Below are 27778 nucleotides of genomic sequence, written 5' to 3' on the forward strand. Positions count from 1 at the left end.
CAAGAGATCAGTCTCAGATCCCTCTCGAGCTCCGCCTTCTCTGCAGTGCCAGGCCCCGCCCCTCTCCAGGCCCCGCCCCCACAACCCGCGCGGAAACTGTCCTTTTGGTGACGTCATTTCCGTCATTTCCGCCCGACGCAGGGCAGCAGCCGGTGGCCGAGCGTACGTGAGCCTCAGTGTGTTACTTTCGACCCGCACGCCGCCGCCTCTGCGAGCGTGGCGTCCGGCAGACGTTCTCGTGCCCGCACTGCGTCCGCCGCGCGGTTGATCGCCGTGACCCCCTGGAACGTTTCCCGCTAAATCCGCCCCGTGCCGGTCGCAGGCCTCTGCCTCAGGCCTGGGCACCCCTTGTCCTGCTTAGGGCCCTCCCAGGCCCTCCTCGCCCGGAAAGGCCCTGCCGGGGGCGGGTCCTGGCCTGGAGTCTGCTCCGTGGGTGTGGGGTCTCGGCCATGAGAAGACCCGGCCCCAGACTGGCCTTTCCTGGAAGGGGAGGCCAGTCGCGCGGTCGTCAGTCGCCCCACTGACCACCGAGACCCGGACCGCATGTGTGAGCTTGTGCTCCCGCGGTTTGTCTCCCGACCACTGCAGACTGGGCTGTGGCCTGTCCACTCGGGATGCAGCACCCCACATGAGGGCTTCTGCCCTGTAAACCTCACCCCAGAGATCAATGTCATGACTCTACCAGGTTCCATTAACAACCCCAGGTCTATCTTGGCTCTTAGGGCAGCTTTGGCCCAGAGCTCCTCTGGTGGTGGTAGCAGCATTGGGCTGCTAACCTCCAGGTGTGCAGTTCGAAACCAGCTTGTGGGAAGACGGGTCTTTCTAGGGTTGTAAAGAGTTACAGTCTCCTAAACTCATAGACAAAGGTCTGTCTTGTGCTATAGGGGTGCTATGAGTTGGCTTCACCTGGACGGCAGTGAGATTGGGTCTTGGTTTTGAATTTTAGTAGATTATTTCGGGGTTTTCCCACCACGTTGGTTTTGTTTGTTGATTTTCTTGCCCTGTTCTGTACTAATATTTTTTTGTGACTCAAGTCCTAAAGAATACCACATTTTCTTTTCACTCATTCTTCCAAGTGATAAGGACTTTAAATGGGTCATGTGTCAGTTATCACATGGAGTACCGAAGCTCTTCCTGGAACCGAATTGTACCTACACGTATGAAGTTTCTCTTTCCTTTTGGTATATCTAACAACTATGATTTTTGTCTACATGTGTTTGATTTCACTGTGCATGTACTTTGACCTGGTTTCCCCCTAGATTCTGTCACAGCTTTATTTTTAATAGAAGATAACACAATATCCAGTAATAGAATTGTTCGAAATGGTAAGATATCGTACTTGCACTTAACTGAGATTCTCATTATGAATCATTGCATTTCCATGTTTCAGAGATGTACCCACCAAGGGTTGTCGATAAAGGCTCAGTTGATGTTCACAGAATTCTTGTTGTCAGCTGCACTCTAGTCCATTCTGTTAGCGATGCCCTTTGACCTTAGGGACTCCCTGCTGGGTTTCCAGGCTGTCATCTGTATGTGAAGAAGTTCCCAGGTCTTGAGCGCCAGGTGTAGCAGCCGATTGTTGAACCCCCGCACCAGTATGCCTCCTTAGTCATTTAGATATTCCTAAGCTGTAGTATGTTTAGATTTCTTCATGATGGACATGGTGATTTTCACAGAGAATTCTTTTTATTGTTGAATTTTCCTCATAATTTTATGTGTATGCATAGGCACGATTATGCTATCATTCCTTTTTTCGGTGGCCATGGAATTAATTCCAGCACAGTTGAACTGTTCCATAGTGTTTAATGCACTCGACTCTTAATGGAAGCAGGGGGCAGGCCTTTTCTTCCATAGTAAGGCTGGGTGAATGGAAACTGCCAACCTTTAGTTTATCAGCCCAGTAGGAAAAGTACATTCCACCTAGGAACCTTTATTTCCCCTGCTGCAAACAAACCCCATGCCATCAAATTGATTATGAATCAGCATTCTTTTCCTGTGTACAGTTTCTGAGCTTGTAAATCTGCATGGGAGCAGCCAAACTCGTCTTTCCCTCACTGAGCTGCCAGTGCATTTGATCTGCCAATCCTGAGGTCAGCAGCCAACGTACAGGACTCTATCCTCCCCTTGGAGTAAATCATACCAAATCTACTGACTGCCATCAGATCAACTCCAATTCCTGGAGACTCCAACTCCTGGAGACTGCGTGTATGTCAGCATTCAGCCATGCTGCATATCTCGACCATGAGTCAAACTGACACGTGAATGGAACCATACATTTTTAAAACATTCTGGAACAACATACCATATATACTCGAGTATAAGCTGAGTTTTTTCAGCCCATTTTTTATGCTGAACAAGCCCCGAGTTTTTTGTGGTAAAATTAGGTGGCTTGACTTATATTCAAGTATATATGGTAATTATGTGCTATTAACTTATACATGAAACTATGTGATTCTACATATAAAATTTATAATATTTAACATCATACAACATTTGAGATATTGGGTTTAATAAGGGTCACTTGATCGGTCAGTTTGATAGTCTCCACTGCATTGTTTGTCTTTACATTTGATGTTTACTTCCTAAGAACTATGACTTTGTTTATATTTATTACTGAAGTAATACTTTCATAAATGAAACCAATTTACTGGGATTGTCGATTTACAGTCATATCAAATTGATATGTATCTATAGAGATAGGTATAATAAACAGAATTCTGAGATTAGAAAGCTTAGAAAAAATGAATTTATATATATATTTGTCTCATTAAATGGATCAAAGTCGGCATAACTGGTAGGAGGCAAATGTAAATGGTTTCCGTAATTTTCGTTGAAATTGAAATGCATCAAAATGACATGTTCAATAAACCTGTTAAATTGGTCAGTAGTCACTAAGCACATGGGATAAAGTATACTTCCCTCTCCAGGTTAAATGTTGAGCCCCAGCTCTGCTTTTCCTCTATAACTCGCCCCTTCCTGCCACTCCCATGAATTACTTAGCCTTTGAGAATGTTCTCTTCTGGGGCCTGTGCATATGAAATGCATTTCTTCATTTTGGGTGTCAAATGTGTAAGTGCATGGAAACCCCCGCCTAATTTTATGGTTTCCTCCTGCAGTGGGCTCTCATTTACCTGGCATATTTGTCTTATAGTAGCACAAGTTCCAACTCTGATTGTATGGTTTGTCTTTCTGTCATGAGCAGCTTCCACTGTTTGTAAACTAGTATAAACTGTCTGTGTGGATGAGGGGGCTGCCATGGGCCACAAAGGCAGGCCTCTCTAGCTTTTAGAGGTGATCTTCCAGGAGCCAGTCCAAAGGCCAGAATTCGGTTGTTTTCATTTGCCTTTAGATCCATTCTACCTCATTGTAGCTACATGTATTCAGGAGAATTTGTTATCTTAGGGATTTCAAAGTTAATGTCTTCTGGAGGGTCCTTGTAGACATGAACTGCCAAGCTTTTGGTTTAGTCCTCAAGCATTGAATCCTGAGCAGCCACCGTCATGTCTTTGGATAGGATAAGGCGTCTTCCTACAGAAACGCACTTTTAAGTATGTCCATTGCACTGTGACCTTGATTATATACTTCTGTAAATAGCAGTGGAGTTGCACATCTCCAACCTGTCCTGTCTTCCCTTTTGCCACTAGGTGGTGGTTAGATGGCCTCCGTGTCCCGTCCTTCTTTATCTATTGTAATATCAACCGTTCCTTCTTCATCAGTCTACTTCTATGCTAAGTTCAATAGTTTGTTCCAAGGGCCACACAGAACTCAACAATTCTTAGGGTTATCGGGTTTTATTAGAGAAGTTAATAGATTACCACAAGTCAGGATCAGCAAGCATTGAGGATAAAACCATTTATCCCCTCAACCAGCAGCCATGTTATCTCTCTCTGGACCTGTCTTTTAGCCATGTGTTCCCTTGGCCTTTGTCTCCATGGGCCAGGAAGTCAGCCCACCTCTCAGTCTGTGGCACAGTTCCATGGTCTTGGGCCAGATGAGAAGAAGGTACCCCATAGTTTTGGTGCTGCTCCTCTGTGCCAGCCTCCTGTGCATCTGGCCTTGGCAGCCTCTGCCACTTACAAACTCCTATATACTGATTAATGGCTTTGATGGATGTGTAGTGTACCTCTTAGCCGACCATAAACCACTGTAAATGACTGATGATGTTTTAAGTCACACCCTTCACTAAAGTAGTCTTAAAGGTACACCCAAGTAAACAGCATGTGGCTTGGTTCATCCCCTCTACTAAGGTTAGGGCGTATCCCCACTTCCATCATGTAACAAAGAACTCCCTCCAAAATGGGATCACAGCCACCCGCATAGAGTACACAATGATAAGACATCACTTAAGGAATTTTGGCTCAAAACCTCACTGCCATTCACTTGATATCAACTCATAGAGACCCTGTAGGACAGCATCAAATCTCCCCTGTGAGTTTCTAAGAGTAGAAAGACTGGTCTTTCTCCCAAGAGCAATTGATGGTTCATAACTGCTGACCTTGAGGCTAGCAACCCAATGCATCACAACTGTGCCAGCAGAACTCCTGTAGAAGTATGCTTAGAATGGCCATATTAAATGATTATATATCATATGCTACCACTTGAAATGGTTGAATGCTGGCCAATTCTCTTTAGTTTAATTAATATTTCTTCCCATCTTATTTTAATGCTTCTTGCATCACTTAATAGTTGCTTATAGAATCCTTCAATATTACAACTTAAGCCTTGAATTTAATTTTTTCCTTTTGGTTTTCTAACTACAAGTCTTTGCACATTTCACTTTAGTCTTTTCAAACAGCTTTTTGAAATTTTTCTGTTCAGCTTGTGTACTTCATCAGTTCTTCTATTTGCTTTAGCGATTCTACTTTGAAGACTATGTTTCAGGGTTTTCTAGCACCTACTTCCCTCCCCCCTGTGTTTTAAATTTAATTTTTTATTACTTCATGTATGATGTTTTTGATGTCATCCTTTGTTGTTTGGTCAAGTTAAGTGCATCAGAGCTATTTTTGAGATGATCTGTAAATGTGTGGGGGATGTACTCAAAGTTTGGCTTTTTTGGACGTGTCTTAAGTATCTGTATCTTCAACCTAATTTTTATTGAGCAATTTTGGTTGGTCTATTTCACAGTCGGCCATTGACCTTGTTTTGACTAAATGTGTGTGGTTCTCCATTGTCTTTTCTCAGAGAAATCCCAGAGGTTTAGGCAATTTGATTTGTGTAGATTTCACATCTAAAGTTGCCATTTGAAAAAGGTATTTTCTTTGAAGTAGTCTGTGGTCTTACAAGTTCTGTCATGCATGTCCATCTTACTTTCTATTACCACGTCTATATTTTCCAATTTCCAATCATTTTGCATTTAATTGTTGCCTTCCAATCATCAGTGATTATCAATGCATTCAGACTGAAGAAGATGGTAGAATTTAACAATATTTTGTCACTATAGTTAGTCATTAGTGAGTTTGAATAGTGGTGGTATTAGTTGGTCTCCTTTACTAGGTCTCCTTTACTAGGAGAGCCTGGTACACACAGCACTGTACTTAATGAATGACCTTGATCTTTTAAACCATGTGTGCAGTGTCATTCCTGAAGTCATAAACTACACTACTGTAAGTCATAATAGTAAAGTACATATGATTGTTAATCATCTCTTATATGAATAAGGAATCCCAAATAAGATTTGATGCATTTAAATTTTGGAACTGGTGAAGAATATTGAAATATCACGGACTGGCAAAATACTGTTGAAATCTGTCTTGGAGAAGTATAACCAGATTGCTCCTTAAAAGCAAGGATGTGAGACATCATTCACCTACTTTGAACACTCTACTGGAAGGAAGTGGTCCCTAGAACAGGACAGCATGCTTGGTAAAGTAGAGGGACAATGAAAAAGAAAGAAGACCCTAAAGAGAGTTGGCATCATGGCTACAACCGTGGGCTAAAACGTAACAATTGGGAACCCGGCGCCGCAGGGCCTGGTGGTGTGTTTTTTTTTTTTTTAGGTCATACATAGGGTTTCTGTAAATCGTGGCTGACTGAATGACACCCATCAATAACACTTGTCCAAGTCAAATGACTATCCCAGTCCATTTCAGCTCACTAATGCCTAGAATACCAATACATTCGGTTTCATTTTTGACAACTTCCAAATTTCTTGGAGTTATACTTCCTCTTCCACGCTCTAAGTACTAATAGATATGCTTCCCTTCCTATGGAGCCAAGCCCCAGCAGCAAATGAAGCGCCGGAAAGCTTTGCCATGTTGACTATTTTGAATGTGCTGCTCCTCCACAGCTGTATTTTTAATGCTTTAAAACCGAAGGGTTTGGGAGGGCCAGGTAGGTGGGCCATGTGGGCAGGCCAGCCGGCACGCAGCTCTGCAGGAGGCAGTTGCCCAGAGATGAGGCTGAGGCCCACGCGCTCCGGTGCCGTCCCAAGGCAGGGCTACCCAGCCCCGTGCTCCCGATGAAAAATCAGGGCGCACATGTCAGCCTCGGGGACTGCGATGGCGTGCTCTTGGGCGGGGTCCGAGTCGGCTGCCGGCGCAGGAGCGCTGAGTGGCTGCAGGAGAAGCTTTTCGAGTTGTCGCACATCAAGACTGCCATCAATCTGGCCATCCTGGACCTGATGCTGTGCAGCCTGCGCAAGAGCAACCTGCTCATCCGCTCCATCGTCACCAACCACGCCGACAAGGAGCGCTTCACCCCACGCTGCAAGGCGACCGCCACAAGTGGTAGCCCAAGCCCTGCGCAGGTCCTCGACCAGCGGCTCCCTTCCCACCTGGTGCTGGGCATAGGCAGCCTGCGCATCAGCTTCGACTGCTCTGTCTGCGAGTCCGAGCCATCCAGCTGAGAGCTGCCCAGCAATGTCACCAAATCGAAGGGAAGCCACGTGCCATCCAGACAGCTGACTTTCCCCGTCCAGATCCTGCCCTACATCTACCTCGGCTGTGCCAAGGACTCCACCAACCTGGACGTGCTGGGCAAGTAACGGCAACAATTGCATCCTCAGCAGATTCCCATCGCCGACCACTGGAGCCAGACTTCTCCCAGTTCTTCCCCGAGGCCATCAGCTTCATTGACAAGGCCCGCTCCAAGAAGTTCGGGGTCATGGTGCACTGTCTGACCGGCATCAGCCGCTAGGTGACAGTGACCATGGCCTACCTGATGCAGAAGATGAACCTCTCGCTGAATGACGCATACGATTTCGTCAAGAGGAAGAAGTCCAACATCTCGCCCAACTTCAACTTCATGGGGCAAACTGGACTTCGAGCGGACGCTAGCGCTGAGCAACCCATGCGACAACCACATGCCCGGCGGGCAGCTCTACTTCTCCACGCGCACCAGCCACCACCTCTTCCCGCTCAACAGGCTGGAGTCCACGTGAAGCGCCCAGGCCGGGAGGGAAGCCCAGCTTGCTCCCTGTGGCCGGGCCCACCTGGCCGTTTTTAAAAGACACCCACGGACCCGAGTTTACTCTTCACCCAACAGGTAAATCCAAGCACCGTGGAGCAGAGTGTTCGAGCCCTTCAGATTTACCTCCCTTCATCTTTTTAACAAAAAGTGTTATTTCCAGGCTACCCAACAGTGGATAGCATAAACCAGTATTTCATCCCTTGATCCTGAGAGAGAGAGAAAGAGAGAAACGTTCTCATATTGTTGTTTTCTATTTTTTTTTGTTTTCTATTTTAAAGAATATAATTCCTGGTTGTTTTCTGTTTGTCTTTCATGTTAAAGACAAAAACTAAGCGCTGACCTTTTCTTGACCAAATGCGTTTTGCACGTATGTGAAACCCCCGTTTCCACAGTGGGCCCTTCTTTTCTCAGAAGTAGCTACTATGTGATATTTTGTGTTTATGAAATATATTTAATAAGTATCATTTAGAGGTTAGTTAACCAGAATAACAAAGGTAGAAGGAAAGAAAATATCAAAATGGATGTCAGGAGACTGAAAGTTTCCCTCAGGCTAAGGCAAAAGAAAGAAAAGACAAAGTAAAAGAACTGAACAGAACCTTTCAAAGGGCAGCTTACAAAGACAAAATAAAATTATTATAATGGAGTGTGCAAAGGCCTAGAGTGAGAATCCAAAAAGGAAGAATACATATGCTCAGCATATCTAAAACTGAAGTAATTCCAGAAAAATTACAAACCTTGGGTTACAATATTGAAGATTCTGTGAGCAAAATATCGAATGATATAGGAAGCCCCAAAAGAAAATGGAAAATGTAGCATCACTGCACCAAAAAGAACTAGTTACCATTCAACCATTTCAAGAGGTATCAAAAGATGAAAAAACGGTGGTACTGAAGGAGGAAGTCCAAGCTGCACTGAAAACATTAGCAGAAACCAAGATTTCAGGAATCAATGGAATAACAACTGAAATGTGTTTGAATAAGCCGGTGATGTACTAGAAATACTTCCTGATCTACACCAGGAAATTCGGAAGACAGCTACTTGGCCAAATGACTGAGAAACCCATATTTGTACCTATTCTAAAGAAAGTTGCTATACAACGTGCATATTATAGACCAGTATCGTTATTCTGACCTAGAAGTGAAGTTTGGCTGAAGATCATCAACAACATTTGCAACAGTATATTGACAGCTACACAAGATTCAAGCTGGATTCAGTAGAGGATGTGTAACAAGGGATATCATTGGTGATATCAGATGCATCTTGGCTGAAAGAGAATAACAGAAAAATATTTATTTGAGCTTATTGACTATCTCTCCCAATTCTCCATGGCTTTACTACTATCGTTATATATCTTAACCATATGATTGCGCCTACTGAACCCATGAATAACTGTCGGGGGTGGCTACCCCACAGGCCACGGTACTCCATCCGTCTGGGGGATCTTCTGCTGGTCACTTCGTATTCTCAGACACAAAGCTTGTTGTGGCATCACTTGAGGACTCCAGCATCAGGGTTGCTTCCGCATTAAACAGAGACCTTCAGTTTGCCCGCTCATTATTGACTTCATTCTCTCCTCCTGCAGACACATGGCTCATCCCCATAAGACCCAACGCTCTTCTGTAAGACCGACACCATTCTGCGTGGCAGGATTTGCCATCTGGAGTTCATCAAACCAGAGTGTGAAATGAAGGATTTCTGCAAAGTGTTGAGCAAGAGCCTGCTCTCTGGGTGTTTGTCAGGGCTCCCAGTAGACCTCGTAATGCTGCTTCTACCTTCTGAGAAATTAATAAAATGTCTTTAATTTGCCTGCTAGTGGGACCACTGCATTCCATGTCTTCTCCTGCAACTTCTCCTCCGCTGGATGCTGGGTCGCCTCTCGAACTGCGTGGTCAGCTCTTCTATATGTCTGAAGTCCTCCAAGATACCTTCTGTATCTTTTAATACTACATTCACCTGATTCTAAATTTCCTTCTCAGACTCTGTAGGCTGAGCATTTTCTAAATTAAGGGGAAATTTTGACCCCTGTTCAAGGTTTGTGCATGACAAACGTTTAAGAAGATTCCCCATGTTAAAGTACATTCAACCAGTGCTGGCTGGTGATTTGGTCCTTGTCCCTCTACCTTCGTCTCTGATTTTGTGATAAATATTTCAGGTATTTTAAAGGTCTCTGTCTGGCCTTGATCCTGGGGCCTCATGTCTCCCTCCACACGTGGGAACCTCAAGTGTTCGGATGTTCGGTGAGTTTACTCCGTAGGCTGCTGCTGCCTTGGGGTGCACCGCTCCACTGCTTACCGGCCCTGGGCTCTATGAGGGTGTACCCATTGGCCGGACCTTTCTAGGAGTACATCCCAGACCCCCAGCTTCCAAAAGGGTAGCTCTTTCCAGTCTTTGAAAGTGACCTTTTGCTTTATTTGTATATAGTGTTCTTGGTGGCCCCCCACAGCATCACGTCTTCTGTCCGTGTTCAATGATTCAAATCTATTCTTGAGATTTTCTCAAAATTCGGGTGGGATATATTTAAAGTCATATGTTGATACCTTGGTGCCCACAGCCAGTGGTTAACACACACACACACACACACACACACAGCTATACTGTTGACCCCCGATTGTGGGCTCCCTCACATGGTAGGTGTCCCAGGCACAGGGGCTCTAAGAGGATACATTTTTCATTTGGGACAGTGGCTGGGCACAGACCTCAGCAACCTGCCTAGCAGTTACCCCCTCCCCCCCAACAGACCAGAAGTTCCATCCTGACGCTGTTCCAGAGTGTGAGTGTGGCAGAGGAAGGGGGTCCCTGCACATTTGTCTGTGCAGGGCCCGTCTCCCCATACTTCATCAATGAAAGGAGGGTCCCCAAGGCTGTCCCCCAGAAGCCCTGTGCCCATTCTGCCACGTGAAGCATGGTGGGTAATTCCCAGCTCCACGATAGCTATACCAACCAAGTCTCCTACAGCAGCAACAAGTTCAAGGTCCAAGGGCTGGGATGACGTCTTCATACATGTTTTTCATTTCAATAAGCTTTGAATGCTATTGTATTTTGTGCTTTCTCTTGAAGTGATAATATTATGAAAACCTAAGATCCTCTGATCATGGGTTTTATTATTTACAGTCCTTGGGTCACACACCAGACACTTCTATTTCTGATCATCTGGCACCCTCTGATTTCTTCATCACACCTTGCCATAGCATCTTTTTCCAGTGAACATTTCATGAAAGCAAATATTGAGCAGAACCGCATCAAAAGAACGAATTTCCCCCCCTGGTACCACGCCCCATACTTAGGGTAAACAGAGGGGAAGAGAACAGAAGCTCAAACTGTGTTGGGCTGCGGTTGAAGGTGGGTCTGTGCTTGCATCGAATCCTCAGACCAACAGTGTCTGGAGTGCTGTGTCTTTGGGGAAATTAATGATGTGCAATCACCTTATACTCCAGGGGGATGATTAACAATGTTGTACTTTTTTGTTTATATGGGGTTTGCGTTTCCTGCTTTGAGTGTTTAATTTTTCTCTTTTTTTGTTTGTTTGTGCTAGTTTAGTTGGTCCTATGGGGGTTGATTTTGTCATAAGACAATCGCGAAAGTAAAATTTAGTCATGCATATTCCATGGACAAGCATAAGGGTTCTGGGCTCCTGCTTAACTGGAGCCCCAATCCAAGAACAGGTAGTTCTGATAACATGGCCCTACCTGATACTTACCTTCATGAAATGACAACTGAAGATAAGATTGCTACAGCCGAGTGTGGTGAAGAGAGCAGATGGTGCTCAGCTATCAACTGGAATAGGTTCTGTGGTCTTGAAGGTTTGTATTCAAACAAGCTGTCATCTAAGTGAGGATTCAACTAAGTTCACATTGAAGAAGCACACTAGCTTGTGTAAACCAAAGATGACAATAACAAAAGTCAAATATGACGAAGAGAAAGTGTCAGAGCTAAAATTATGAACACCAATTTCTCAAAGGCTGTGAAAGACAGTGCAAGCCCCAAACCCATCTGCAAAGTGTCTAGCCAGATTAAGCTGTTGACAAATCCCCTCTAGCCACATACAAAGATCTGGAACAGTATTACTATCAAACATAGACCATTGTAATCCTAATCCTGCTGGAACCAGCTTGATACTTGGTCAGTGGACCTCCCTCTGGGGCCAACTTGAATTTGCTCAAAGTGCTAGGGTTTCTTGCTTGTTCCACAAAAGTGTCTTCCCTGGCTTTTTAAATCTTGATGGTGGACATTTGTTTCTTACACATTGGTTGCATTTTTGTCTTTATATTGCTATTGTTTTATCCTCCCTACTTTACTTAATATTTGTTCCAGATTGTTTCTTTTGGGTTGACCAGTTTGTGAAGCACAGAGGAGTGGGTGCATAGAGATAACCACTGATGCAAGGGTTTTGTCAGAGCAAGCCAGCCTCCGGCAGCTGCAGGGTCCACAGGCACAATTGTACGGTTATAATATATAAAGGTTATAGCAAAGTCATAGAAGTTAGGAGAGAATAAAATACGGGAGTCAGACTTCACTTGAGCAGAAAATAAAAGAGAATTTTGCGCTTTAAATCTCACTGGTCCCCCCTCAAAATACACTGTTGTTGAAGTTTAAAAAATGTTGTCTTTTCATACTACTTGCTAAGCACTTATCCGTGGTCCATTAGGCTCTGGATGGTTTTCTCTGGATAACTGCTCGAATCTAGGCAATGGCATGATGTTGATTCTGCCCAGGGGCCCTTAGCATATTTTCTCCAACTCTTAAATCTCTCCAAGTCCTAAAGTGTGGCGCATTTATTTCTGAAAGCCTAGAAACACCGGTCATTAAAAACAAATGAATCAAAAGAAAAAAATAAACAAAAAATCCACAAATGAATCAAGCCTCCACTTTTCATTTCCCTCAGGGTTACCATCCTCCCTCTCTGTGGGGTGTGATTTATATTGGTGATACAGGACATGCCCTGCTCATGCGCTAGGCTTTGTGGGAACCCCACTGGATGAACAAGACTCTACCTCAAACACACCTGTAACCTGAGGATGTAAGACTGAAATTATATGATGTCTGAAGAAGCAGAAGACAGCTATAGCAAGAGTATTGAACTGTCGGAAGGTAGACTAACAGTTACTACTACAATACCCTGCTTGCTCTATTAAGATATGCATTACTCTGGCAGACCCGTGTCTGACATTGCCAGTGAACATTATGGTAAGTTTTGCCTGACCACCATTCCCATTGTTTGTGCAAATAGCATTCAGTCATATAAGGATTTATTCTGTACAAGTGAATATGCCAGGTATTGATATATATAGTCAGTCTACATTTATTCACTCTCCCTCTCTCAATAGTGTTTTAAAAATTAGAACCATGGGCTAATCCATGACACTGAAAAGAGAAGGTCCTTGTGCTCCAGGAAGATGATCGATAAGATTCTCTACCATACTAAGTATGTCTATTCCAATGGTGCATCCTGGAACTGGGGAGATAATGACAGGATGTGTTTGGGATCCCACTGGTCCCACTGTGAAGGGTACCTGAGATAAAACTGTGTTAATAACTTGACATCCGTATGTCCCCACTCTGAGTGGTGGGCCTTCAAAATGTTTAGGGTCTCCTGGAATTAGTGTCAGTTCAGAGCCAGTGTCCAGTAATCCCCATAAAGCTTGATTATTTTCCTCCTCACCGCCCCCCCCACCAACCTGAAATGAGCAATCACTCTTGTGAAGGGCCGCAGGTCCCTTTGGGGAAGGCTAGAAGAAAGACTGACAGTATACACCTTTGACAATGGCCCATCTTTAAAGGGCCAGGCCTTCCCCTCATTCAAGGGGCTGTGGGTCTGTAATCTGGCTCAAGTCTAGGAATTGTTTGAGGGGTCATGACTCTCTATTATTGTGGTTTGAGTTGAACTGCTGTTCACCTGCTCTAGCATTCTTCTGCCTGTACAGAATACCTAAATACTTAGTAGGGTTCCCATGTATTTTTCTCCTAGGGTCACCACAGCTAAGTAACCAATGCCTTAAGTCCACGTGAAACAGGTTGCTTCGATTACTATGGAAAAATGGTTTGAAAAAAATTAGAATTCATACTACTCCAAATAAAATTGCAGAAGATAAATAAGATACAAGAATCTAAAAGAATGAGAGACTATTGCATGGTTTAAAATCAGGAAACAGTCCCTTCAGAATTGCATCTTTTAATTGTATTCTGATTTCCCTGCCACAGCCAGTCAGCCTGCATGTCTATCCAAGTAACTATTGCGGGATTGTGTATATGAGTATTTGTCTCTGTTGCTTTTCACTCATGAAAATTTCCCAGATACTTTCCCTTGTCTCCTTCATTTGTCCCTAACCTTCCTCTTATTGTACATTTCTTTCCTTTTCATCCAAATTAATATTTGTTGACTCCATAGTCCATACCTTCCCCTCCCCCACTTCCATCCCTATTCCTGGTAACCATCAACGAATGTTTCTTCTAGTGTGAAAACCTGCCCTTGACTTTTAGTGTTGAGGGTTCAAATAAACGACAGCCAGTATAATGCCTTGAAATGTAGAAGAATTTTTATTCAGCTAGTTGGGCTACCAAGAAACTGAAAATATTTCCCCTCATAGCATCCCTGAGTGGGCTTCTCAGTTCATCTTTAAAGGCCAAAACACTCATTTATCCCCTGCCTAGGATGAAAGCATACTTGAACAGCAACAGAAGGTAAAAATAGTGGATTAACTGTAACTTTCAAAAAGAGCAAGCGGGAGAGAGGGAAGATGGCATCCAGGTAGATTTGCCCACCCAGAGCTCCTGCTGCCAGACCAGAAAAGAGGTAAGGAAAACAAGACTGGGAGGTTGACTCATAGCAACCCAGTAGGACAGAGTAGAACTGCCCTGGGAGTTTCCAAGACTAACCCTTTTAGGGTTAGGGGAAAAAGGATGAAAGAAAAAAAAAAGACTGTAATCCTTGATGGGAGTAGAATGCAGGGTGAGGAGCAGTAAAGGGAAAAAACATCTCCTCTACAAGACATCAAAGGAGAGCAAAGCCAGCAGGTCAGAGGATGCTGACTCCCATCAGCAAACAAGGAACCCAAATTCACTGCAATTGCTCTTAGCAACCCCCTGCCCCCCACCCCCTGGTGGGTTTCTGAGACTGTTTAAGGGAGTAGAAAGCCCAGTCTTTCTCGTGTGGAGCTGCTGCTGGTTTCAAACTGCCCGCCATGCAGATTTCACCCAATGCATAACCACTACGCCACAAGGCTCCTAGGAGATAATCATTTCCATTGAAGCCAATATTCCTGCCCTGGAAACATTCTTGACTCAGTAAAACATGAATGCCCAGACACGGAGATCTCCGAGGAATGCAGGCACCTCAGATGTTGAAAAGAGACCAGTACTTTCTACAGCCAACCTGTTGAGAACCTTATTTTTTTAAACAGCCACGTCTATATTTCTTTGTCCTGTACCTCAAGGAAGACAGAATAAAGTTCTCTTTGTAAAGCCAAAAAAATAAAAGGGAAAAAACAAATCATGAGGCAGTCCCAGCAAAGAAAGTGGTCAACGGAAAATAGAAAAAAAATCAAGAAAAAGGAAAGCAGAGAAAGAAATAATACAAAGTAAAAGAATGGCAAGAAAAGGAAAAGAAAAAGCAACGGGGGAAAATTGGGAGGTGCAAGGACCCAGAATGAGCCAGCGTCTTCTGCCTGTCAAGTAGCTCACAGGGTACGGAGCAGGGTGAGTGAGGGGTAAGACTGTCTTTCCTTGGTCATTTGAGGTCAATATCTGTCCTGGATGGCATTCTTGTCGGCGTATATGCTGTCTTGGGACAAGGCATCTAAATCAGACGTCATTTTTTTCAGGCTGAGAGCGCAGTTAAGTTCATGGTGCTAGATTTTGGGAAGGATTTGTGCTAGGCCCATAAGGAAGTTGAGGATCCAATGGATAGTTACGGGATGATTTCTTGCCAGTCCAGGGGTACCAACATACCCTGCACTAACAACCCTGCTGAGATGGAGTTCGCTCACCTCCAGATTCCCAGATGGTTCACCTGGCGAGAGGTCCTGGAGGGCACAATCCGGACCTCAGACAGAGCAGGCACACCACAGTTGTACAATAAATACCATTCATTACTTCTTAAAAGAACACCATCATGGAGATTCGGAAATGTTGTCAGCACAATCTTACAACCAGTTTGGAAATGACATCTATTTGTTAATTTTCAATTCATGTATTTCTGGTAAATGTAATATGATTTTACTCAATTTTATTACTGTTATTTAATTATATATTAAATACATTGCTATTCTGTTATAACAATTCTAATTATATTGTATTTCAAAGTGATTTCACTGTCTACATGTATTCACTCTTTCAACATTGATTTAAAGTAAGTTTAACCTCCAATTATTTTCAGTTATATATATCAAATTAAATTTAATGCTATATGAAATGGAAACACATTCAACTAATTTATTTTCTTTTATTTGTTTAAAGGCTTCACTTCCTGTGTTTATTATTTCATAGTATTTTACATAATTTATTTTAATAAATTTGATGTAAAACAATGTTCGACTTAAATATTCAACTTAATAGAATATTTAATTTTACACATAAATAATTTTTACATAATCCTGTACCTTAAATTTCTTTTAATTTTATTAGTTTAAGTTAATATTTATCTTAAACATTTTATTTTTCCTATTTTCCAAATCCTCCTTGTCACCTGTCACGCCTGTCGTCCACCACCTAGCGGTCACTTTCACTTTCTCTCCGGAGCTCTGTAGCCCATGCGATGGGACCAGAGCGCCCTGTGTCGCCAGCCCTAGAGTTCCAGGACGCCGGCAGCGTCACTTGGGTCCTTCTGGTGGTGACAGAACGTCAGCCAGGAGAGGTGGCCCGAGGTTGTACCTGCAGCCTTACGGGTTGGCGGGCTTCACTGCCGCCTCTGTCGCCGGGGTCAGTGTCCATCAGTCTTGGTCAACCAGCACAGGGCGCTCAGACGCGCGTTCATCCACGAGCACTGCCAATGGCTATCGGCCCTTTGGAGGGACCCGTGAAGTTCACTGTAACCCTACCTGGACTCAGGAGCCTCAGCCACAACTGGTGCTGGTACCATCAGAGGAGACTACCGAGAATCTGAGTGCCCACTTGGGGTTCAGACCGGTCCTGGTGGCTCTTGGTCACCCCGAGAGTTGGCTTGCGCTGCACGTGCTTGGACCCGCCTTTAGTGAAGCCGGACCCGTGGGAGGCGGCGGTTGATTATTACAAAACGCACGTGTGAGTTCCTATGACTGGCCCTTAGCGGATTCATGCTCAGGGAACTGCTCCGGTGAGTTTCCGAAAAGTTCTTCACAGGTGTAGAAAGTCCTTTCTCCCGCAAAGCTTCTGGTGGTTTAGACACAGTGAGCATCCCAACGTGTGTAATCACTGCAGCCATGGCTCCTGGGAACCTGCCTTCGGGGACCACACCCGACTGAGCAGACAGGTGGTCTGTTCCAGGGAAGGTCAGCGACCACTCGTCCAAGGGTGAAGACTCAGACCATCAAAGAGAATTTGTCCAACTCCTAACTTGGAGCCTAATGAGCCCAGGAAACCAGTGTCCTTACACCGGATATGGGCGCTGCCCACTGTGAGGCCAGACTGCTTACTAAATACCCACTTCCCTGACTCCTCAGGCAGAGCCTGAGAAAAATGTCTAAGTTCCTCACACATGCTTCCACATCAGTGGCCGCCCCGCCGATATGCGGGACCTGTGGTGTGCTGAGCCAGTCTCGCGCTAGGGAACGCTGCCCCTCTCCCCTCGCCGCCTTAATTTCTGGAGGTTGACCAGAGGGTCCCAGGACCTCCCGAGTGAGTGCTATGGGATCACGTGGCAGGCCTTGGGCCGAAACACGGTTCGGGGGGGGGGGGCACCCCGTGTGTGAGAAGCCACCGCCCTTCTGGCATGGTATTTTTTTCACTGGTCATTTTGGGCCACCAGATAAGTGCTGACGTCGGTCTGATGCTCTGTGTGTAGGTTCCCTGGGTCGCCTTTGGGTTACCAATGGCCCATGGCGCGGTCTCTTTGATCCCGCGTGAGTCACCCGCTTTGAGGCCCTTGCGCCTGCTCTTGCGAGTCCAGCTGTGTCCCCACCCTGTGGTGCCTCCTCTGGCCTCCAGTGCTCTTGAGGGTGGCGAGACCCACAGAGGGGTTGGCGGGATGGGTCTTCTGTGCTCCCCGTGCCCTCTGCCCGCTGCAGACTTCCCGGGCAGCCGTGCTAAGATTAGCAGAGCGCCTTCCACGCCCCATGGGCTCCGTCTCCCGTGTCAGGCACTCCCCATGTCCTTTTTTGGCGGCTGTCCTTCAGTGGCCCTGCGTGGGTCTGGCGGAGGCAGAAACTGGGCCTTTGTCCTTCCCTGACCTCCCCCAGCACCCTACAGGGTTTTTTGTTTTTTTTTTTAACTTTTGCTCTCTTCGAGTGACTTGACTTTTGAACACAACCCCGATCTATGTGGTGCTGTCGCGCTCTCCCGCGCGGGACCTAAGCCGCGCCAGACAAGGGACGGACATTCATGGCGAATGGGACCACTCCTCTCGCTCTGTCTGCAGGCCCCTACCCTCTTCCCGCCATCTGCTTGTTGGTGCGTGGGGAAAAGCAGGGGTGTGGAATCCTGTTTTTCTGTGTCTGTTGTATGGCTTATGAGTGTGTGGCTCTGAGAGCCCAGAGGGGAGGGGAGGGGAAGGCCCTCCTGTGTGGGGTTTGTCTGTGTCTGTCTCTCCATCCATCCATCTATCCATCCATCCATCCATCCATCCATCCATCCATCCATCCATGACCTCTCCACAGAGGAATAGGTCCTGGCTGAGTTGCAGAATCTGGCTTGTCCTGCACGTGCGCTTTAAAAAAAAAATCTATCTATCTATCTATCTATCTATCTATCTATCTATCTATCTATCTATCTATCTATCTATCTATCTATCTTCGCATGCTCGCTGCTGTCCGCCTTCCGGCGTGGGCAGCGTGTGGGTCTTTCTGACCCAAGCGGCTACCTGGAGCAAGGGGTTGGGGAGGTCTGTCGTTCCAGGGACGGACGCTGCGACTGGTTTGAGTGAGTGAGCGAGCAATGTAACCCTGACTGTAGAGTTCTAGTTCTAGTTCAGAGTCCAAGTTTCTCAAACACAGCTGCCCCTCCCTCCTATTCTGGAAGGCGTCTGCTTTTCTAAAGGTGGGTAAGGACCACAGCCTGGGTCCCCCACAGAAGTCAGCCTGGTGGGTGGGGAATGTGGGAAGCCAAGCTTTCTCCTGAGTTGTCTCTCCCCCAGGCATATCCCACTGAAAGGTCATTCACCCAAGGTAGGTTCTGGGTTAGTCTCCCTCAGGGTGGTCAGCCCTCTAGAGTAAGCAGACAGACACCACTGTTTATGCCACCATAGGTAGGTAGGTAGGTAGGTAGGTAGGTAGGTAGGTAGGTAGGTAGGTAGGGCCCGCTCGCTTCCCATCAGGGTGGTAGTGGTAGAGGTTGAGCCCACTCGAGAGTGAGCAAGGTTAGGCTGCCCCGTTGAGTCTAGTGGACCACCTAGTGCAGCTGAGAGTGAGCAAGCTTTACCCCTGAGCTGTGTCTGCCTCTGTTATTTCCATCTCATTCTATATAGGACTTCCATCTCTCTCTCCGCTGTACGATTTAGCTTGTTGAGCCCACGATTCATTGTAGGGGGCTGTCCTTCCCCCCGCCCCACCAGGGGAAACATTCTTGGGACAGTGGAGAACTGTGAAGGGTGTTATGTTGGGGGAGAGGGGGGTGCATGATGCAAAGGACGCGCCTGGCCAACACAGTGTATTCTGAGGACACAGGCCAGGGTAAAAGTTCAGCGGCGCCTGTTAACGAGGTCTGTATTATGTCAAAGTGGCCCTGGGGAAGTTTCCCCCCGGGCGGGGCGTTTTCATTAGGTTCCCAAGGCAGAGAGGTTGGGGCGAAGCCCTTATGTCCAACAGGCCGGGTGGATGTAACTTGCGGGAGGCGTCTACGCCACCGTCTCTGCTGTTTGCTTTGGTTTTCATTGAGAGGCCCACAAGAGGGGCAGGGGGGTGGTTAGTCCTCAGGTTGCAAAGACGCTTTTCCTTTCCCTATGGGAAAGGGATAAGGAGGGGACCTCGGGGGGTGGGGGGCGCGAGCGTGCTATGTTGGGTGGTGTGATTGGCTTACTGTGCCAACCTGGCCTATAAGAACAGTTGGGGTGTAATAAGGTCGTCGTTTTGATCCGGTGGGTAGAGAGATAAATGACTCTGTAAGCCCAGGTTCTCTCGCTCTCTTGTGGTGTCACCCCACCGTGTGACTCCAATTGTGAGCTAATGTCTACAACCTGTGTGTGGGGGCAGGGCACTCGACCCATGGATCCTGCCGCTAAAGCTTGAGGTTCTCCCCCCCCCTTTCAGATGTGCATTGCCATACCACTGGTGCGATAGTACACTTCGCTTGAGCTTGGGACGGTCGGATCCGGTGATCTGTCTAAGCCTGGGGGACCCATCTGGCTGCCTGCTGCCTCCGGCTGGACCGAGTGCATCGCTCTCTGGAAGACTCTGCTGTCTGCTTCCTTGACCTTGGACGGAGCAGCCCTTGCAAGACGAAGGATTTCCAGGCTACTACTAACTGTTTCATGAAAGTGATTCAAGCTGAGCCATGTTGTTTGCCCCCTCCCCCCTCCGCGTCTGGGGGACTCAATTAGCTGTTACATTACTTTGCGTTTTGTGTGTGGTAGGGTGGAGGGGATAGGGGAGGTAGTGGGGGGAGTTAGGGCAGGTAATGGGGGGGGTAGGTAGGTAGGTAAGTAGTGGTGGGAGTTAGGGTGTAGGGAGGAAGTGAGAGTGAGCGAGAGTGGGAGTGAGGTGGGGAGGTGAGGTAGGGCATAGTTAGGTAGGTAGGAAGTGAGAGTGAGAGTGCTGTGATCCCATTGTGAAAGTCAGCCCTTGACACAAGGTTTTTGTGTCCGCGTTCCGGGGCGTGAGGGCGGGGAGAGGGGAGGTTGGACCCTTGTCGCCCGCTCGCTCAGCCTGGTGGCCCGGTGTGCTTCCCTGGCCAGGTGTGCGTCGCTGGCCCAATCTGCCGTGTTGAGGGTTGTCTGTCTGCGCTGCGCGGCGCTGCGCGCGGCGGAGGCGTGGGGGCCAGCCCGGCGCATCCGGTCTCTCCCTCCCTGCCGACTAAGAGGCGCGCGGGCGCGCCTGTCTCCCTGTCCCTGGGTCGGCCCGGGTCGACCAGGGCGGCGGAGAGGGGCGAGGGAAAGAAGAGAAGGAAAAAGTCGAGGGGCGGCCCGGACTCGAGAGGTGGGTAGACCAGCAGCTGCCTAGAAGAGATCCTGTCGTCTTCCTCGTCGCCGCTAGGGGGATTCACTGGGAGTCCCTTAGGCCGCGCGCGCGTGCGCTATGGCGCACACAGTGGGACCGGCCACCGCTCCCTCCTACTCCCAGTCACTCTGAGAGCCTAGAGAAGGCCCTCCTGCGCGAAGTTTCTCTTTCTCTCTCATCTATCTATCCATCCATCCATCCATCCATCCATCCATCCATCCATCACCTCTCTTCATAAAGGAAGAGGGCCTGCGCAGCCAGATGAGGGTTGGAAGGGAGGGTGTATGTTTGAATCTTCAGCCCCTTATCCCCATATACACGATGGCAGTGAATAATAAAACCTAAGCGTGACAAAGACAATGCGATGCTTCTGTCCGTTTGATGGGATTGATCTGCTTCAAACAGAGGGCACCAGGGGTGGTGAGTTAGTAGGTTTGGGGCGGGCGGACTGGGTGGCAGAGATGGTGGTGGTTCTGCTGCTGCTGTGGCTACATGATTGCATTGACTAAAGCGTGGTTCAAGGCACTCCTGAAACTTGACCAGGTGGCCCTAGTACTGTACACACACACACACACACACACACACACACACACACCAACCACTCTCTTTCAGGCATTTGAAGTTCCTGAAGACTAGACAGATTGCTCCTATTTCTCTGGTAATCCCATGTGACAGTCACATCAGTCAGGCCCTACACATCTCTCTGTTCTCCAGGATTAGTGCAGTGCATTAATATAAACGGTTATTTATGTATTAGCGTAAACAAATGAGCCTTTATTCTGGTGAGTAGTGTGGGCATTACAAAATTCCTTGTGAACTTGAAGGATAGGGGTGGAGTCTACCTGTCAATCAAATCCCAGCCTGAAGGTGCTTCCTTGTGGGCATGGCCTCCTCACAAGGAGGGTCCCGGGAACTTCCCCTCTATCTCTGCCTCCACCTTCCTGTTGATGAGCCACGAGACCTTCGGGAGCCCTAGAGATGTGTCCACCGCTATTGGATCCACAAGATTCTGCACTGGCTGGCCTGTGATCTTCCTGCATTCTGCATCATTGCATGTGGCTGCATGAGTCTGAAGACGTACTTATTTACTAGTATTGGGCTTATGGACTTGATCTGGGCTGGGATGTTTTATTGATGCCTAATTAGTTCTTGATATAAAACTCTCACAGATATGAGTGTCACTGGACTTGTTTCTCTAGTCAACCTGGCCTAATGCAAATGGAGAGGCGAGTTTGAAGGGAACATAGTTATTCGGTGGGGGCCGAGTTCGAAGCGGGTCTGGGGCACTCATGAAAGGGAAAACTTGACTCCACACTATGCACCAGTGGCGGGAAGCTCTTCCTGAGCTGCCCTCAGATATCCCACCTCTGGGCTCCCAAGCGTCCTGAAGGGAGGCTTACTGATCTTCCAAGTTCATTCAGACTTAGTGGCCCCTGTTACAGAGAACTGCCTCACAATGTGGCCTAGGCTTCAAATAGGATGGCGAGATTTGGTCTTGCGTACTTTGGACATGCTGTCGGGAGAGACCAGCCCCTAGAGAAGGACATCCTGCTTGGTAAAGTGGAGGGGCAGGGAAAAGGAGGAAGGCCCTCAAGCAGATGGGCAGACAGGAGGCTACAGCCATGGACTCAAACTTAACGCTGGTGAGGATAGTGCAGCCCTGCCGTGTTTTGTGCTTTTGTACATCAGGTTGCTTTTAGGAGAACCGGCTGGAGGATCTTGAGGAGAACAGACTGCCTGTCTTTTCTCCCACCTTGGGTTCAAGCCGCTGTTGTTTTCCGTTTACAGCGCTTAACCACGGTGCCACTAGGGCACTAGGAGGGACCAGGGTGGGGCCACAGCTCGTTTTGTGGTCAGGTGCCCTCGAGTCCCTTCCCACTCACAGAGACCCCACGTGACACCAGAGTGTCACCTTTAAGGCCGGTGATCACCTGGTCTTGCTTCAGCGGTACTGTTGGCGGGTTTGAACAAATGACCATCAGTCAGCGGTGGGCACTTAACTGCTGCCCTGCCAGGAATCCTGAGAGTCTCCCCAGTCGGGAACCCCAAGCTGGGCTCCCAGGGAAGACGACATCGACCCAGCCCCCACGTCTAGATCAGGGCCAAAGGCTGGGCTTCAGCTTCAGCGAACATGTGACCCGGTGCGGCCAATGGAGACTCGGCAGAAGCCCCGCCCCCGTCGGCTGTAGAAGCGAATTATGACCCTCTGGGCTGCCCTCCACGGTGGGCTCTGGATCTCTCGCGAGACTCACGGACGCCCCGCCCCGCCCCGTCCCGCTGCCTTCACTCCGGAGCTCCAGGCTGGGGGCCGCGGGGGTGGTGGGTGCGTCCCGCGTGAGGCGTGCAGAGGGCGGGAGCCCGGGGAGAGGAGCCAGAAGACTCGGAAGGAGAGGAGGTGCTGGACGAGGAAGAGGTGCTGCTGAGCTGAGGGCCTCTGCTGCAGGCCGGCGCCCAGCGCTCATGTCCGCTCCACCCGGACAATGAGTGGGTCCTGTGGAAGCCGACGCGGACCGGAGGGGACAGGGCGAGTTCCCGGGGGCGGGCCTAATGTTCAGAGCGGGGCCTCCGACGTTAGACTTCTCTAGGTTAGGAGACAGGGAGGCGTGGCCTCGGAATGTCCTGGGCTCTGGAGGCTCGGGGTTTCTGGGCGTGGCAACAAGAGAGGGCGGAGCCCTCGAGTTTGTTTTCCGCTCCGCATTTTCCTTGGGCCGTAGCAGAGTGGCCAGTGGCTGAGTCCGTCTCTGGTGCACACGCTGGACGGCTGGTCGGTGCTGGAGAGCCTGGTGGTGCCCACGAAGCCGCCCGACAGCCGGCTGGTCTTTGGCCTAGGCAACTTGGAGTAGCTGACAGGTGCGCTATGGGGGCTGGCAGCACAGACCTCTCTTCCCTGACCTGCCCGCCCGCCCACCCGACGCCTGGGACCACCCCACAGCTGGCAAGCCCTTCCAGTATTGGCAAAGGCTGCAGCCCGGTCCCTGGAAAAACCCAGGGCTTTTAGCCTTGAACCTCAGACGTGGAGGTGGGACCTGCTGCCATGCACCCGCTGCCCCTGGGCAGGCGCCCCCTCGGCACCTGTCGCCCCACTTGCCATGCTGGGTACAGAGCCCCTGCTGTCCTCAGCCACTTAGGTCCCTTGACCATCTTCCTGCGGCATAGCCCCCATCCCCAGACCCCGTCAGACAGGCTGCCAATAATCTGCCTGCACTGACAGGGCTGTGGGGGTCACACACCTGCAATGAGACCCCAGACTCCCCCTCTGCCCACTGTGTGGCTGTCCTGTGTACCCCTGAGACACCCCACTGTCCTCAGAATGACTTCTAGGGCAGGTGTGTGAGGGCACCAGACTCCTGTGACGTCCTCTTCCGTTAGAGGAGCTCCACGGATCCCCAGAAGTCACGTCTGTCTTTCTGAATGTGGAGAGAATGCCTCCTGACAAAAGGTAATCACACACCCGGGCTGAGCACCTGCAGCTACCAGGTGTCACTATTGACACAGGTGGGGGGCAGAGCCTGCCGCAGGACGATCAAGTCGGGGAGTAACAGAGGGATAGCCCCACTTTATCCACGGCCACCTGCCCAGCTGTGGTCTGCTTGTATGTCACCTACTCAGGTGTGTATACCTGCCCAGGGGTGCAGGTGCATTCTCTGCCTAGATTTGCATCGACCAGGTTTGCCACCTGCTCAGTTGTGTATCATGTTCCAGGGTTGTTCCCTGCTCAGATGTGTACTTGGCCAGGTGTTCATGTCCTCAACCATGCCCCCTGCACAGGTGTGCTGAGCACCCAGCTGCACATCTTCCCAGGTGGTTGCCCCATGCTCAGGTTTGTTCGGTGCCCAGCTGAGCCCTCACATGCTCCCCTCTTGGCCCTTGCAGAGGGAGCTGGAGACGGCCTGGGGTGTGCAGGTGTTGACTGCTTCACCATTGTGCTGTACATCCTCAGCTGCTACGCCTGCCCCAAAGAGGCCTGGCTGCAGCTGACCCTGGCTGAGATCCTCCTGCTTAGGTAGATTCTGGGATTCCCCCTGCACAGGTAGACTGGGATTCCCCCTGCACAGTAGACTCTGGGATACCCCTGCTCAGGTAGACTCTTGTTAGAGGAAACCAACTTCTGACAACCAAAGGGTCAGTAGGCGCAGTTGTACGGTTATAACATATGAAGATTACTGTAAAGTCAAAGAGAATAAGAACGATAAGAGAAAGATTAAATGTAGGAGTCAGATACAATTTATGGTAGCATGCTCACCTCAGCCCCTCTTGGTGGTCCATGTGGAAGTGGGAGAGAAGCGAGGCTGTCTTTACTATATTGGGATATTTACAGTTAGCCAAAAGACATGGACATTCAATCATTACATACTGTCACAAGGTGGGTGGCATCAACAGTCCGGTCCCTGAGCTCACAGGTGAGGAAACCTCAGACCTGCATTGGGAGAAGGTGCGAGTGGGGCTGGTTGACAGGGCGGGAAGAGGTAGCAACAGGGTGTCTGTTCCTGTAGGGACCTAACATCAACCCTGTGCACACTTTAAGGCAGCATAGCTGGTCAGGAGAATCACTGGGAACGATATTTAAAGCAGGATGGTGTACTTGGACTTAGCTCTGACTCACCAAGGGGGAGGCTTTCCTACCAGGGAAGGCTAGCTTTCCAGATTCCCTCTGTTAAAAATTGGGGAATATAGTCCTCGCCATATGTCTCTCAGTGTTAGTTTCCCAAAGACTCAGATCTCCCTGCTCAGGTGTGTGCTGGCACCCTTTGTCACCTCCCACCCTGACACAGCACAGACAACAGAGCTTCATGGACTCTAGAGGACAGTGTGGCAGTGATGAGTCATGGACAGTAGAAGACAGTGTGGGGCAGCAGTAAGCCCTAGGGTGGTCCGCTGACCCTCATTGCTGAGCACCCTGTGGGTGCTGGTGGCAGATTCTGGGCATGGTGCACTCGTCTGTGGTGCACCTCGAGGAGACTCCCAAGCAGATGCCATCACAGACAGTGTCAGCATGGGGGACACGGGGGCAGCATGTGATGGGTGGGGAGGGGATGACCCACTTCTGCAGCCAACATGCCCTCCTGTTTCTGCACCAGGTCCGACCCGAAGGAGGACCTATCCCCCCTGGACCGACAGGGTGGGGGCTCTCGCTACATCATGGCCTCAGGTGTGTGTGCTAATGGCCTGCCCTTTGGGAGTTGCGGAGGGGGACCTTGAGAGACGCCTAGGATGGTGGGTGTGCAGGTGACTCGGGGTTCCGTTGCATGTTCACACCTTGGGCCCTGTGTGTCCAGAGGGACACAGTAAGGGGACAGAAATCCGAGGCTTGAGGTCACAACTTTGTCTCCCAAATCTGGTGACCTGGAATCTGAGGTCCATGTGTGGGCAGGGTTGTGCTCCCTAAGGAGGCTTCCAGGGAAGGGTCCTTCCTCGTGGTCTCTCCCAGCTCCTGGGGGCCCTGAACATTCCTGAGCTTGTGTACGCATCTCTCCAACCTGTGCCTCCGTCTCTACATGGCCGTCTCCCCTCTGTGCCCCTCTGTGTCCCACCTCCTCTGTTATAAGGAAAACCACTCCTGTAGGATATGGGCACCCCTGCTCCAGGATGAGCTCAGGACACTGTTGTGATGTGAACTTGGTGGCACAGAACATGCCCTGGATGGTTTCCCCCACCCCCGCCCTGGTATGACGTTGTCCATAGGTTTCATGCTCACGGCTCTCATGCAGGCCCAGGGACCGATTCTCCTCCCCACCCCGGGATTACGTCATGGACACAGGCGCAGATGACAAGCTCACCCCACCCTCCGCCTGGCGCTGCAGGGGAGGCGTTCCTGCAGGTGCAGCAGCATCTGCTGGAGGACAGGGAGACACAGATCAAGGAGGCGCTGCAGGACCTCGCCACCAAACGGAGACTGCTATGCCAACAGGGCCACGAGCCCCCCAAGGTCTCGGTCATGGGGTACACAAACAAGTGCGGACCTAGGGCATGAGGAGGGCTGCCCAGACGGCGGGGGTTGATGTGAGGGAATAAAAACTGAGGGGTCGACATGGGCACACAGACTGTGATGAAGGGAATGTGGGTACACAGACGGTAATGAGGAGGTGATGTGAGCACACAGACTGTGATCTCGAGGTGACGTGGGCACACAGATTGCGGTGAGGAGAGGATGGGACACACAATGGTGAGGAGAGGACATGGGCACACAGACTGTGGTGAAGGGATATGGGCACACAGAATGGTGAGGATGTGATATGGGCACAGAGACCAAGCCCACCTGTGCACGTGACCACACCAACCCGCACATGTGACCACCCACCTGTGTACGTGACCACACCCACCCATGCACATGGCCACGCCCACATCCTCACGTGACCACGCCCACCTGCACAAGTGACCAGGCACACATCCTCACGTGACCACGCCAATGTATTAGCATTAATTTCATTCTCAGTATGTTCATGCCACTCTAAAATAATTCTATAGATTAGTTAGCAATATTATTATTCATATTTTTCGGAACATTACATGGGATATTAACTTAGCAAAACCTAGAAACTAATAACTTCATAGCTGTTTTTTTAAAACTTACTCTGTCTTCTTTAGATGTCTACATCACCTTATTATCTTACTTCCCAGTACGAGTACAAATGCACAAAGTCTCATGTCAACTTGAAGATTTATCAAAGTACAGCGTGGAGCGTAGCCTTCCAAGTATGCCTAATGGTATCTCCTTGTGTGCGTGGCCTCCTACTACGGAGAGTACTGGGAACCTCCTTCTCTCTCTCTGGCTTAAGCTTCCTGTTGCCTGACCCTGATGGCTGCAAGACCTCTGGAGTTGTGCACACAGCCATTAGATCCACAAGACGTTGCACCCACCAACCTGCGACATTCCTGCATTCAGCGACAGTGCATGTGGCTTCATGAGTCTGGGAAGAACTAGTATTAGGCTTATGGACTAGTATTAGACTTATGGATTTCAGTTGGACTGGGTGGGAATGTTTTTCTGATTCACAATTCCTTCTTGATAGAAAGCTTTTTCTTACACCTATGTGAATGTCACTGGATTTGTTTCTCTAGTCAACCTGGCCTTACACCATGTGGTACCTAGGGAG

At 48.8% G+C, this 27778-nt stretch overlaps 2 pseudogenes; one reads left to right on the plus strand and one right to left on the minus strand.

Moving 5' to 3' along the window:
• The first annotated feature begins 6457 nt into the window (after positions 1 to 6457).
• On the plus strand, positions 6458 to 7378 carry LOC142430584 (dual specificity protein phosphatase 7 pseudogene; annotated as a pseudogene).
• Positions 7379 to 8858: 1480 nt separating this feature from the next.
• On the minus strand, positions 8859 to 9474 carry LOC142430585 (CYFIP-related Rac1 interactor B pseudogene; annotated as a pseudogene).
• Positions 9475 to 27778: the final 18304 nt, after the last annotated feature.

The sequence above is a fragment of the Tenrec ecaudatus genome, chromosome 17 (genome assembly GCF_050624435.1).
Source record: "Tenrec ecaudatus isolate mTenEca1 chromosome 17, mTenEca1.hap1, whole genome shotgun sequence".
Lineage (NCBI taxonomy): Eukaryota > Metazoa > Chordata > Mammalia > Afrosoricida > Tenrecidae > Tenrec > Tenrec ecaudatus.